Source organism: Panthera pardus, unplaced genomic scaffold (genome assembly GCF_024362965.1).
Source record: "Panthera pardus isolate Hobbes unplaced genomic scaffold, ASM2436296v1 HiC_scaffold_19, whole genome shotgun sequence".
In the NCBI taxonomy this organism is placed as follows: Eukaryota; Metazoa; Chordata; class Mammalia; order Carnivora; family Felidae; genus Panthera; species Panthera pardus.
The window spans coordinates 5,491,226-5,506,187 of record NW_026526754.1 but is presented as its reverse complement, the minus strand read 5'-3'; the positions used below and the strand labels follow the sequence as shown (position 1 = coordinate 5,506,187).

At 41.3% G+C, this 14,962-nt stretch overlaps 1 long non-coding RNA gene across 1 annotated transcript in view; it reads right to left on the bottom strand.

Annotated features, from left to right (window-relative positions):
- The window catches only part of LOC109270828 (uncharacterized), a 157,499-nt gene that overhangs the window by 19,964 nt on the left and 122,573 nt on the right, over window positions 1–14,962 (bottom strand). The window lies entirely within an intron of this gene.

The window sequence follows — 14,962 nt, the reverse complement described above, 5'->3', positions numbered from 1 at the left end:
ATAGAAAAGATAGACATTTACAATGAGTAAGCACCTTTTATGCGCAGCCTCTATATCAGACACTGCACCCATCAACTTGACTCCTCACCACTACTTTGCAAGGAAGAGCTTTAGAAGAAAATGGAGCTCAGAATGAAGTGATTGCCCAAAGATGATACAGCCAGGAAGTATTAAGCTGAATTCAAACACAGGTATCAGAAGCCCACTTTTTTTCCACCACATCATAGCATCCTTCTGAGAGAATCCCCCCATAACAAACAGCTAATGTGTGTGCCGCATGTAAGAATCTGTAGTTGATGTAATATAAATATATGTTTCACTCTCTTTTTGACAAGTCTGACATAATTCTTTCTGTATGGCTTTTCGTATACATCTTCATCACACGTCAAGGATGTTTCCTCTTAGCACCCTGCATTTCTGGCTTTCCTAGACTTCAGATGTCCCCCACCCCCCTTCACACTTCACATTTTGCTATGCAGCCTGCTGAGCTTGGCTGTGGTTTATGGGGAGGGAGGTTAAGCCGAGAGGCGCCAGGCACTGCTTCAATTACACTTTGCCTGTTCCAAGGGCTTTAATCATGACCTCTTTCTCAATGGATCCTTTCAGAAAGGCCAGGGGGAGAATAGGCAATTGGAAACCCTGGTAGTAATCAGGGTCCCAGACCTCCAACTCCACTGAGAAACATAGCTGGGGCCTAAGATTCATTAAAGGAGAAAGAAAACTAGGAGAGACTAGCCATTCCTGTAGGATCCATGTATATTGGGGGCAGGGTAGAGAATGTACAGAGACCATAAACAATAAGAGGAAAGAGGAGGTGACAATAATTAGCTTGTGGTTTTAATTAGGAGATCTCTTGGGCCAGATGTTCAAAGAAGAATGAAGACCCCTCCTGAGATATGTAATGAAACTTAGACCCCTATGGCTGGGGAAGGGGGTGGGGATCCTGGGAATGGATGTATTATAGGCTTTTAAGCCTTTAGCCTCAGGCTTCCAGTGATGGGGAAATGGAAGGAAAGGGGATGTGTGATTTTGGCGGAGGCCACTCTCTAACCCCCAGGCTCAGGCATTTGTATTCCCTCCGGAGCAGCCCATTCAGCAGAATACATCTGTTTCTGATTAACAGAAGGAGGACAGCCAGGCAACCTGACTCCCTGCCTGGGCTGTGCTGTTTCAGGAATCTGGACCTCTGTACATTGTCTGGGTCTCATTGTCATGAGAAAAGACTGGGCAAAAGCATCTCAGGCATCTTCCCTGGCATTTGCAGCCATCAGGCCCCTGCCCCAAGTAGGGTGTGACACATGGCTGGCTTTCACCATGTAAACAGGGGGTGAGCTACACGTGTAATTTTGCCAACCTTCTCACTTCCCAGACATCTTCCTGTACTTTAATTTGTTTGCCATGGACCAGACCATTTATTGCAGTATGAGCTACCAGCTATTAAGTGCCAAATTCCTAAATGAAGAAACATGGAGATGGACATTTGCCCAGATGGATGAATGAAGAAAATAACAGTCATTGTAACAACAGCTAACATCCATTGGGCACTTTCTAAGCAGTTTCCATGGAGTATCCCATTAAAGTCCTAGGAGAACACTGTGAGGTAGTTCTATCCAATCTTCTTTTCCAGAGAAGAAAACTGAAGCTCATATAATTTATGGAATGTGCCCAAGCTCACACCAGCAGTGAGTGGAAGAGCTGGGATTTGATCCCAGGAAGAGTATGTTCAGAGATTGGTCTCTAAGTTCACATGAAAAGAACTGAAGAAGAACAGTATCAAAGGAAGGCAAGAATTTGGCAAAAGAGGATGGATGCTGGAGGCAGAAAAAAATTACTTTCCTCTGGGCAAGAGGTCAGCAAACTGGTTCTGTAAAGGGTCAGAGAATAAATATTTTATATTTTGCAGGCCATATGGGGTCTGCTGCAACTACTCTACTCTGTAGTTTTAGCATAAAAGCAGCCATGGATAAAATGTAAATGGATGTGCGTGGCTGTGTTCCACGAAATTTATTTGCAAAAATAGATGAATCTGACCCATGGGATAGAGTCTACCAATCCCTGTTTTAGGCCATCATCAGAAATTGAAATATGGAGAGGCTTTGAGAGAACACACGATTCAAAGCCCTCATTTATGGATTACTACATTGAGGTTCCTAGAATCTGAGGATTTTGATGTCAGAGCCAGTACTTTGTTCATCCACGAGTAAGCTTTCCCAAGACTCCACAGTTGCCAAGAGGCAGATTCTGGACTTGAACCCACATCAGTCTAACCATGAAACCCTTATCCATTGCCTACTGGATTCTACTAATACTACAAACTGAAAGGAGTGCCTGAACGGACACTTCTCTAGTGTGTTCCAATGGTAGATAGAGTTCTTTATTGTGACCCACACTCTTGTCCTCTTCCTGCTAACCTTGTGACCTTGGACAAGGGATTAGCTTCTCTGAGAGTCAGCATTATCCTATTGTTACCAGGTGTGTTAGGATGATCACTGACTCTATCCAGATAGACCTTGCTCCAATTGTTGGCTCTGGGATCTATAGATGTGAGATCTTAAGCAATGTCACACTCTCCTAGAGATGCCAACCATTGCCCCCTACTCACATTTTCCTAAAATAACTCCAATGCTCACCACCACGCACAACTGGCACACACTGTAGAACAAAGCACCTCACGGGACTCACTTCACACTTCACTTCATCACTGTGATGAACTTCATCACAGTTCACTGGACTTGATCTAAGGCCAACCACTCTAAGATAATCAGTAAGTTTCTCTCTCCCAAAAACTTGCACTCAGGGGGCATCCTTAGAGTTGCTAGGTGAATCCTACTAAGGGGGATAGAAGTGTAAGGACCCAGCAACTCCTCATTCTGAAGTCCCTGAAGGCACACTGGCTCCTGTCCATGTCAAAGACTTCTCTGGTTTACTTTTTCTTCAGTTTTGGAATCATTTATATTTTGGATGAGTTTGGTTATAAATCTATTTTTCAGAGAAAATGTATCCTAAGACTCCCCATCTGTAATACAAAGATAACTGGTACATACTTTGTACATACTTTGTACATACTTTGATAAACTGGTACAAAGTTTGTCCGGATGAGAGTTAATATAAAGGGACCAAAAGCACAGATCCAACACATGGAATGCATGGGAAAAAAATGTTAGTTCCATTCTTGCCATTTACTTTCTAAAATGGTGATTTAAAAATCTGTTTTCAAGACAGGAAGTGCAACAGCTATATTGGAATCATGGATCCATTGCACACTTATGAACAGGAAGAGAGTGTGAAAGGTATCCTGACCAACCAGTGACTTGATCTTAAAAGTCCTCTGGCAGTCTTATTAATAGATTACTTTACAGTTCATACTTAGATAATTCCATGGGGAAAAAAAAAAGCTGTTCCCCAGAATGGTGTCTGACTCCACTGTTACATGGCTTTGATTGACAGGTCCCTCTTAATTGTAATGTGCTACATATTGCGAACCTTCTTATTAGTAATGTGGTACACATGGTCTCCCTGTAATTTTTACAGATTGAGTTTTGGAACCATGGAAAAGGAAGTACATGTGGGTTGCAACTAAGCTTAGTTTCTTATTGCAAGCACATGTACTGGAGTACTAAAGGGGAATATGCAAATACATAAATAGATCTCATGTTGAAATGGTGAAACCATGAAGACTTATGTTATCCATTTTCAAATGTTTCAAACTGGTCAAAATGTCTCATACTTTTTAGATTGAAGCGTTTCAAGATAGGGTTTTTTCACACCGTATCTTTCTTATGCTATTTATTCGTCAGTAAAAACATGTCCAAGTCCTGCCATTGTCTCTCATGAGATAGAATTTCCGTCTTTGGATTTCATCCAGCTTATCAACATCTTTTTAAAACACAGAATTCAGAAACAGCATCACAGTCAAACTGTGAGCTGACCGAGGTTATCACTTTTATTTTTCTACCTACGTTGCACTAAATCAGGAGGATATGGGAGAGTATACTTCCCCCAACCTAACTCTCTTATCCTGTGACTCCAATGGGTTGAACCAACAGATAAATAACTTGTAAAAACTGTATAAAGCCTTTATTGTAACAACCACCCTGGAAGCCTATGCCAATGGCAAAAAAGTAACTTCATCTTTTGTGAGTGCGCCCATAAGGCCTCGTTATCCTCATGACATATCTTCCTTAAATCATCTCCCTACACCTCAGTCTGTTTGATGATATTGTAACTTATGCTTTTCACAGGAATTGGTACTGGTTATTGCTTGGATACTAGCTAGTATCCTGGTTCTTCCTGAGCTGTTTTTAACCCAAATTTCTAGTTTCCTAATTTGATGCCTTTTTTTTTTTTGCAACACTCTGGAAGAGATTACCTTTTTAATGTCAAATTTGCCATGTTTGGTTATGAAAAGTGCCAGTTTCCAAGTCCTGAAGTTGGCATTTTAATGAAGGCCTAACAAAACTATAAGGAAGTAAGTCGCCAACCTAAATAGGACTCCTTGGCAGAAGCTGGGCCTATCACAGAGATAGGAATGGCCTGGGCCACCAGTGGGTGAGTGCTTGTTCACTGATCATCGCCCAGGAGGGAGAACATGCATTCGAATGGCAAAAGGTTACTGGTGGGTTGGTTTCTTTAAGCCCTAGGGTCATCCATGGTGCCTGCTGAGAAGCCAGTATGTGAATCCTGGTCAGTGGGTAAGGAACTCTCAAGTCAAGACAGGATTTTGGTTGCCTCAGAGTGTTTTGCCATGTTTTGCTCTCTTGCCTCTTTGCATCTCACCACCTGCAGTCACCGAACTAGAGAGAGTCAAGCTGAGCCATGCAAAAAATTATTTCACTGGTACTTGTTTTCACTGAAGATAGACCAATCTCACAATGTCTAGCTCAGAAGACTCCTAGAGATCTGTTCCTCTGTTCCTAAATCTAGAGCTTTAATTGAAAGGGACTAGAAGAGACTACAAAAACCTCCAGAGCATAGTCTCAGGAGGTACTTCAAAGAAAAATAGCATGGTGTAGGGCCATGGTTCCCAAACTTCAGTGTGCATCCAAATCAACAGGAGGACATATTAAAGCTCAAATCCCAGGGTATTTAGTTAAGTCTGGAGTGAGGCCCAGGGATCTGCATTTATAACAAATTCTCAGGAGAGGCTGATACATCTGGTCTAAGGACCATACTGAGAAGCACTGGTGTTAAGGGAAGAAAAGGTTCAGAATCAAGATTGCATAAGCTCAGGTCCCACTGTTGCCACTTATAATCTTGTGGTCTTGGTCAAGTCACTTCAACTGTTTGCGCTACAGGGAATTTTTGTTGCTACTGCTGCTACCGCTGCTTATAAAATGTTGAACAGAGTCCTTATTTCAAAATTCTGTCCTTAGGGATTGAGAAGATAATGTGTATCAAAGTAGAGTTGCACACAAACTACATGTCTGGGCTCTTTGTATCCCTCCATACGTGCACAGGTAGGGCTCAAAGAAATGATGCTCTCACTTCATTTCACAACCACTTCTCCTGACTTTTTACTTAACAGAACTTCTTAACATGACCTTCAGAAGCCCACAGGTCCACCACAGCAAAGAGCACTCAAAGCCACTGGCCCGGCCAGTGGAGACAGGATGTCCCTGTTGTCTCGACATCTGGCCTCTCCAACAGAAGCCTCTAATTTTCTGTGGCTCTCTGCTGGCCTCCCTTCAATGTGGGAGAGTGGTGTGGATAACGAGCCCCATCTGTGAGGCAGCTGGGTTCCGGAGGCCCCCCTTCTTCAGGCCTTTGAAGAATCCACCCGTGTTCTGCCTGGAGGTCTCCCATTGTGGCCAGCACCTCTGTTCTCTATTAACAGTGGGGAGAACATCAATCTATTAAAGAGGGGAAGCCAATGAACATCCTAATCTGAGATGTGCTAAAGCACACTAGTATGGAGAGGGCTGCTGCAGACAACAGTGTGTTGGACACAGTACTGAGGCTGCATCCAGAACGGCACTCATGTCTCTTCCATCACTGCAGAGCAGGCCAGAGTGATGGATACAAAACCATGTGATCTTGAGTCAGAGAGTAGGGTCTGAATTCAAGCTCTACCAAGTGTCAGTGACCCTAAGCCTCAGGACTGGTGAAGAAGTTACATCAAGGTCCACAGAGACATTTGCGAAAATCTCTACCCTAAGTAAACTTCACATTATTTTTAAAAACAGAAAGGAATAATTAAGAAAACAAGTCTAGTTTCCTTTAAAATATTAAAACCAACTGACCATTCTAGACATACAGGCTTGGACACTTCAAAGGTAAACCACACAATTTTCTTTTCTAATCTTCACATTCATCTGTAAAACGGTTATATCCAAATCCCAAGGAGGCTTACTTGAAATCCTCTCTGAAGCTATATCTATGTGTATTCTGAGTTATTTCCATCTGAAGGGTTCTTGGTGGATTTTGCCTGAATTCAAGGACTTTTGGTTTCATTCTACACCTTCAACATTAGCTGAATAGGGCAAAAACACAAATGGTGCTGACGTTTCAGACTGTTATGGAGCAGTGAGATTCTGCCACTTACTATTTCCATGAGTTTGGGTAAATTACTTAATCTTGCTGAGCTTCAGTTTCCCTATATGTAAAATGGGGATAATTCCGATCTTTTAAAGTTGTGGTAAGGATTGCTTTAAGAAAACATATTTCCGGTAAATAGAAGATGCCCAAAACCTACTCTATAACCTACATCTGCCAATCTTCATCCCCCCACACCCACAGCTTCCTTGAATATGAGTTCTTTTCCAAGTACTGAGTATAGGTGCACTCTTTGAAAGCTAGATGATCTGATTCTTTTTTCAATAAGAGAAGGTTATTTATGCTAATGCTCTATTTATAAAGTGATCACAGCAATGATGTGCTGGTATACATTTGACAATTGGCTCTCTGTGGAGGGAAGGGGTGATCTGTCACTTCTGCTGAATTTCATAGTGTAAATACTTCCACCATGGCCAATTTCAAGCAAGCAAGGAGATATCATTGATCACAGAGTTGGGAAGAAATAAGCACATCTGGCTCTCCCAAGCTAGTGAGGCCTAGCTTCAGTATGCCAAGAGGTCCTGAGATAAAGAAGTGATCATTTCAAAACACTTATGGGGAAAGGCAAGAAGGAGGGAAGAACAGAGTTAAAGTGGAAACAAACGAAACAAAAGAAAAGAAAGAAAGCAGGGAAGAACAGAAAGGAAAAGGAAGAAACACAGACCTTCAATACCATTGCTTCCAATTCTTCCATTTTGCATAAAGGGAAACTGAAGACCAGAGAGGAGAAATAAGCATCCTGTAGTCACCCCTAAAATCAATCGTAGACTTGGGACAAGCCAAGAGTTTTAATATATGTAATGGGAGTCCAAGCATACCAGAGAAGAGCTAGAACTGATGAGTATAACTGAACAAATAACATGATAATTTGAACCAAATAAAACATTGTCCCACAGTTAAATCTACACTGTTATAATGACTTCCCCAGAGAAGCCCCATCACTCAGTCACCCAAACTCAACTAGACTAAAAGAGGTAAAGACTGTCTTTGGGAATAGCCTATGTGGGTAGAGAATGGGCAGCCTGACCTGCTCCTAATGTCTCTAGCCCCTAATGTCTGTAATTCTGTGACTGAAGGGCCTGCCATTTGGTACTTAGCTGCTACACAGGGACTAGCAGTACTAACCTGCAGCTACAAGCAATTAACATGCACAATCTTGGGAGAATTGCTGAGAAATTTGGCGGAATTACTCTGTTATTTCTCCCTCTAGCATTTGTTTTGCAAAGGGAATAATTTCTGTTGTGTTTCAGGTTTTATGCCTTGTGATGTCAACATGCATTTAGAACAGATGTTCCAACCATCTTAGGAAATTCAGAGTTGCAGATCCTTCTTTCCCAAATTGAAAAGCTCAGCATTCCAGTTAATGACACCAGACTCCTGTCTGTCATGATGGTGTGCAATTATTTTGAGACTGAGAGGAAAAACTTAGTTTTAAGGATCCCCAAAGGTCAGACCCCCCTGGTTGGTCTCAGCCTTTTCAGAAGTCATGATTCTGTCACTTACTTGCTAGCTAGTCTCTTACACCTCTCCTAAATTCTCTAAACAGCTGCACCTCCATTTGCAAAATAATGATATTGAACTAATAGCAAAATAGTGTAAAGTAAGAATTCCACAGCAAGAACATGAAAATTTGAACCCTGGCTCTGCCATATAATGGGACAGTAACCTTAGAAAATGGACTTAACAACTCCAAGTCTCAGTTTCTTATCTGCAAAAGGAAAAATAACAACAAAAAGCAAGGATGCGTACACTATAGTTTTGTGAAGATTAAATGAGATAATACATATACAGTGCTTAGTTAGTTTCATGCCTGAGCAGAGTGAACACTTGGTAAACATTGATTTTTAATTCCTAAATATTTAGTAATAACACAAAGGATCTGTGGTCCCGTGACATGGATGAGGACACAGATATTTGAAAGGAGAAATGGCTTGCCCATCGGATTCAAGCCCCAGGTCTATCTGACTCCAAATGGTCTATTCTTTGTGATAACATTATGTTTTAGGAAAGCTCTCTCATAGGAAATAGAGGAGCGTGTATTCTTAATAATTATTACAATTGCTCTTCCTCCCATTTATTTATGATTGGGAATCCCTGAACCAGATGGTAACTCCAATAGCGAAGCAAAAAGAACCTTGCAAGTTTTGGGGACAAGCTACTTAAACGTTTTCCAGGAAGGAGAATCGCAGGAAGCTGGGAATCAATTTTATCATGTTATTTCTGTCTTTCTCAAAGGGAAAGGGCAAGAGACAGGGACTGGGGAGAATTCTTGAGCTGAAACCAGTTCCAAGTCTTCAAATGACTGATCTCATATTACAGACAAGCATAAAAAATGGTAACAAGCACTTTGTGAAACCACTAAGCTGTGTCTTGCACAGCCGGTGAAGTTCTTGAACTGGTCTAAGCCATTTATTTATAGAGAAGAAAAAATATTCTGATGAGAACCATTTTCTAGTTTGACAATTTTATTTTAGTGTTACTTGATCTACTTTGAAGTCTCCTGGGAAATCAATGCTACATTTGACTTCTCTTCATGTCATCGTGTTAGCTATTAGATGGCTAATTCGCTTCACAAGATATGCCGATATGAGAGGCACTCGGCTCACATTAGGAGTAGAATTTCACCACTCAATGGTCAGATCTTTTATGATTAAGACAGAAGAGCAATCCAAACACAGCAACCAATGAAAATGTTCTCCAATCACCTGCAATCACTGCTCTTGGGTTTCTAATGGAAGTGGTCCCACTTAGCACCGATCATGCAGTTCTAATTTATCCTAAAAATAATAATGTGGTTTGGTTTAGAAGTTGAGACTTTGGTAAATTCTTCTACTCTCTCTCTCTCTCTCTCTGTCTCTCTCTCTCTCTCTACCTGCTCCTTCCCCCTTCTATTTTTTTCTACATGTTCTTTATGTAGCACAATGATGACAAGAAATTAAGGTAGAACATAAAAATAGAAATATGTAAAACTAAAGCATTGTTTTCTAAAGAATTTCAGTGAAACATGCTGGCTTTGAAGTCCAATAATAAGCCTGGATTCTAAATTGCTAATTTATTATTTATTAGACATACAACTTTGAACTAGTCAATAAATGTACCTAGCCCTTAGTGTCCTCATGCATCAAATGAAGATACTTCTGAGCGTTTTTGCAAGAAACAACTGGAATAATGAATAAACAGTATCACAAACATGATGGGAAATGTTGGAGAGATCCTGAAGAAATATATGGACTTCACTACTCTGCAGTTAAACTGAATGATAGGGCATCAGACAAGGTGAGGCTTAACTAAAACAAAGTTCATTTTCAGATTGTAAGACCTCCGAGAACTGAACAGCATGCATTTTAGAACTTCTCATCTCCTTGATAAAGAATCAGGAATAGCGAAGGTGGGATAGATCTCAGCTTTGTGGTCATGAAACACTCTTCCAGAGACCAAAATAAAAGAGAAGTTCTGTGTGTGTGTGCAGGTGTGTGCACCAATTCGAGACTACCATGAAAGAAGTACTTGAGAAGATTATACTGGACTCCATTTTTGCCCCAAGGTAGAGGTTGCTTATCAGAGAAAAAGAGAAATCACAAAAAAGGGAGAGAAATTGTGGCATTCTGAAATCACAAAATTTTTATGGGACCACAGATGAATTTTGTCCCTGTCTCTGTGTCCTTCCCAACTACCTACTTTGGCTATTCTAAAATAAGATGAGAAAAATATGTACAGAAAGCATTATGATTCTTGAATACGTTTCAAAGCAAATTTCATAAAGTCCCCTGGCGGAGATTCCTAGGAAACAAAATAGGACTACCTATACACCTTACCCATGCCTTTATCCTTACTCTCCCAAGCCATGTGTGAAGACAGTATTTGGTGAGCAAGAATAAAGTGGCAGAAACTGTTATGATAAAAAAAAAAAAAAAAAAACAAAGAGGCCATTACCATTAAAAAGAGAAAGGTGAGTCTGTCAAGGAGCTATTCTGAAGTTTATGAAAGACTTAGCCCCTGAAGCATGAATGAAGGCCTTGAGAAAATAAGCCTGGGATCTAGACTGAGGCACAGAATTATACCCAGAGTAACAATGGCAGAGTAAGAAAGAGTAAATTCAGAGAAAGAAACAGAGTTTGGGGTTTATTTCTTGGAGAACTTGTATGGACTGAGAGGTTAATTTATGGGAAATATGAAAGGGTATATTTTGTAGATGTTCCTTGGATCCTTAGGGGATAAAAAAATGTATTTCAGCTATTCATTAGATTTTCACTGTACTAATGAAACATGCCAGGAACATCCACCCAAATGTTTGGTCATTGTGAAAGGATTCATCAGGATTTATCATGACCACTGTTGGCTCACCAGTCAAACAGGTCGACACCTGGGGAACAGGAGAGGGCAGATGCATGGAGCTTGGTTAATGTAAGGCAGACTCCTCAGAAAGTGATGGGCAGGGGCGCCTGGGTGGCTCAGTGGGTTAAGCATCTGACTTCAGCTCACATGATGATCTCACAGTTTGTGGGTTTGAGCCCCGTGTCAGGCTCTGTGCTGACAGCTTAGAACCTGGAGCCTGTTTTGGATCCTGTGTCTCCCTCTTTCTCTGACCCTCCCCTACTCATGCTCTGTCTCTCAAAAATAAAGAAACATTAAAAAAAAAGAAAGTGATGAGCAAAATAAAACTAAATATTGGTGATGGGGAAGGGCTCTGTTCTTGGAGTGGGGTACCTCAGGAAAAGTTGTACTTATCTTTTTAAGTTGAACCTAGCCACCCTTGGGTGGGGAATCTGGATACGGTGACATTCATTCATACATTCATCCATACATTCATCCATTCAATTACTTAACCAATTTTTGAGTGACAATGTCTAACAAATGTTTGTTAGAGTACATGTGAGTGATTGCTAAGATGCTCTCTCACCCTGCCCCAGCCACACACTCTAGGGTAGCAAGACTAATTCCAGACTGCCATGAAGGTGGTGACCAGTCTCATCCTTGGTCAGCACTGGTCCAAACAGTGGGTGGGACAGAACCTCAAGGTGAAAGTCTTTAGCCCCTGAATGTAGGCTGGCCTAGGTTGGGCCACAAAGTCATTGGTGCCATGATACATATTGAAGCATAAGCCCTATGCCATTGGTGCCATGATACATATGAAGCATAAGTCCTCATACCCCCAAACAACTACCAGAAAAGCAGAAAAACAAAACAAACAAGCCAGGGTGATGTGTTTACAAAGAGAAGCTGCACTAGTTTGTGTAGGCTTCTGCTTGGGGGAGGTGGGGATGGGGAGTGGGATGGTACTCAGGGATGGCTAGGGGAAGAGGCATCCGTGTCCAACTGGGAAGAAGTTCCAAAAAGGCTGTGAGGCAGACACAAAGTGTGTGACAGTATCCACCCCACTCTGAGTGGGAGGCTCTGAGGAGGAGAATAAATAGATTAGTGTCATTTTAGAGGTGTTCGCTCTCTCCATTCAGCCACATAATGCAATTATTTAGTAGTTCGGGATTCTTTTAATTCTGTTTGAAGAACTTAAGAGGTTAAGGGCTTGAAATGATAAATGCATTATTAATGTTGCCTCATAGAAACATCCAAGTCTATAATTTCTGAGGCAGAAAAAAAGACTAATAGGTTTTTACTCACTTTTTCCCCCCTGGTAAATTAACCTACAGGACCTGTGAGAAATTTATAAATTAGACATTATTAGAGAAAGTAATAATGGACCAAAAGCCATCATCTGAAGGTCTGATTCATTAACAAGAATGACGTGCACAACTTGGGGTGTCTTCTTGTGCTAAACTCTGCACAGGTGGGAAGAAAGGGGTTAATAACACAGGAAGAGGATGGGCTCACACCAGGAAGGGTCCATTCTTACATATGGCCTGACATAATCCCCACTAATCCATGTGAGAGTTATGGAAGACAGTGTATAGAAATGAAGAGCCCAGGTTTGGGAATGTAACAGACCTGGGGTAAACACCAGCTCAACCAACTATGAATTGTGTGGGCTCACAAACCCAGACAGGTTGAAAATAAAAGGATGGAAAAGAAATAGCTGAAAGAAATCCTAATCCTAAAAAAGCTGAATTACAGACTGTGTTAATACCAGTCAAAGTAAACGTTAAGACAAGGAGTATTACCAGAGATAAGATGTCTGAAAACCTCCTTTTGTGTTCTTTGTGGGTTTTTTTTTTTCAGCGTCACAGCCTCAAAACTCTTCCTCATTTGCGACATCATATGTCTATAAAAAATCTGCATCACCCTTTATTCCTACTCTAAGGTACTCTGAGTGTGACTACTCAAACTGCAAGAGAATTGTGGCTGAGAGCAAAATCTGTGGAGAATTTCTCTTAGCTCCCTCCGGGTGAGTGGATGGAGACACCATACTGAGGGTCTAAAGGAGTTTCTTTCCAGGAAAGGCTGCTTTGATTACAATTGTGGGTCTCGTAAATCACCTACCCAAGTTCCTTTATTTCACAAATGTTCTTCAAGCATTGTCTGTTAAATAGATATTGAAATAGGTTCCATGTATACACACATGAATTTGGTCAGGATCACTGTTTTCAGAAAGTCTACAATCCACACTATAAGATTACATTGAAACATAGTATGTTTTATACAAACTTACAGGCAAATTTTGGGGAGATTTTCCTTTGGGTTTTTCCAGAGTAAAACTTTCACCAAATCAGTGTACAGAATTATCTCTTGTAATGTAAGTATGAATCAAACTGTGATTTGAGCTGTATCTGTGCCCTTTGCAACTTGGTTTGGGCCACTTTTACAGAATGATTCCCAGATCCTACCACCAGGCAATTTCATACATGGCCTCATTGTTCTTTCATTATATTTTACATCCCCCCTCCACCAATGCCCACCATAACCCCACAGATCCACCATGGTCTAAGGCAGCTAGAACTACCGGGCTCTACCTTTATTTAATATGGTCTCTATCCTGCCTAGATCCCCTCAACACTCACGACCCCCATTTTGATGGCTTCCACTGCAAGCAGTTGCGACTCTTTGCCCAAAGATTACCTCCAGCCAACAAAGCCTGATCAGCAAGCCAGAAGCGCTAGGGAGTTAAGGGCCCAAGGGAGCAGCCATACACCAATGGCTAACAGGAGATGGTGGAAAATATCTCAACGTCCTTGCTCTTTAAGAACATAACACAAAAGGCTATTTAACACTGTATCTGAAAGTTCTCCAGAGAGAATGAGTCCTGATTTCTCTCAGCAGTAAGCTGGGGGATAACCTAGTCTTTATTGTCTTCCTTTCATTTCCTGAGTTATTTCTCCTCTAACCGTGCTTCCTGAATCATCCACCAAGTCGACCACTTGCAGAGAGACAATGTAAGACTGGACTTGACTGTCGGGAAAATTAAGAGGATGAGCAGAAGGTGGTAACCATAAAATGAGGAAGCTAGAGATGCTCCTTCCAAGTCTCATTCAAGGACTCAAGCATGTACCCAGAGCCACAAATTTCTTCTGGTAACAGAGATCCTCAACAATATAACCCAGAAGCCAAGGTCCAGGGGCCAAGAAGCTCTCAGGCTGTAATGAGACCTTGGAAGCAATAATGTCTTTGATGAGCTGGGGCACTGTGGTCATGACCATCGTTGCCCAGCACCTTAGTGATGTGGAAGCTCTTGTAGAGGTAGGGCTGAATATCTGCAAGCCTATATCAAACATGTCATCTGACATGGAATGTACCCAAGTCTATCCATCAGGGTTTGTTTCTGGAGTAACTAACTTAAGATAACCTACATCTAGAGGCAGAGGCATTTGTTCATCACTTGCAACTTATTTGAAGAAGCTTGAGCCTTTGGGTCAAACAAATAGATTATAGTCCAATTTCTATAGTCAGGTATCTTTCTACTATGAGTGATTACCATACAACTCAAACTGTTTTCAACTAAAAAGGGGATTTATTTACTCACATACCTAGGAAGTCAAGGGGCTTCATATGGTATCAGATAGGGTTTGGTGTAGCCACTCAGTGATATTTCTCACTCATCTTTTGGTTCTGATATCCTCTTTGTCAGCTCCATTTCCAGCTGGACTCTGTTTATAAAGCAGTCAAGATGGGACATGCCCTAACTATTCTTTAAGAGACACAGCATCTCTCCCCTGTGTTAGCAAAGTTTTGAGTTACATGGAGAAACCCTGAGTATGGGATCCAGGTAGATGTTGTATATTTTAGGTCATGTCTGGATCACATCTCTACTCATACAGGCTGCAGTGATGTTAGCCCCACAGAAATCACATAGATTAATAATGAGGGAGAAGAGGTTTCTGACTGGAAAAAAAGGAGCTCCGTTACCAGAAGAAGAGTGAACAAATGGTAGGCAGAGCAAGTTCTATGAGTGACAAAATCACTTAGCCTTATTGCTTCATGCAAAGAAGGAAGAAATGGAGGAACACTTGAAGAAATGACT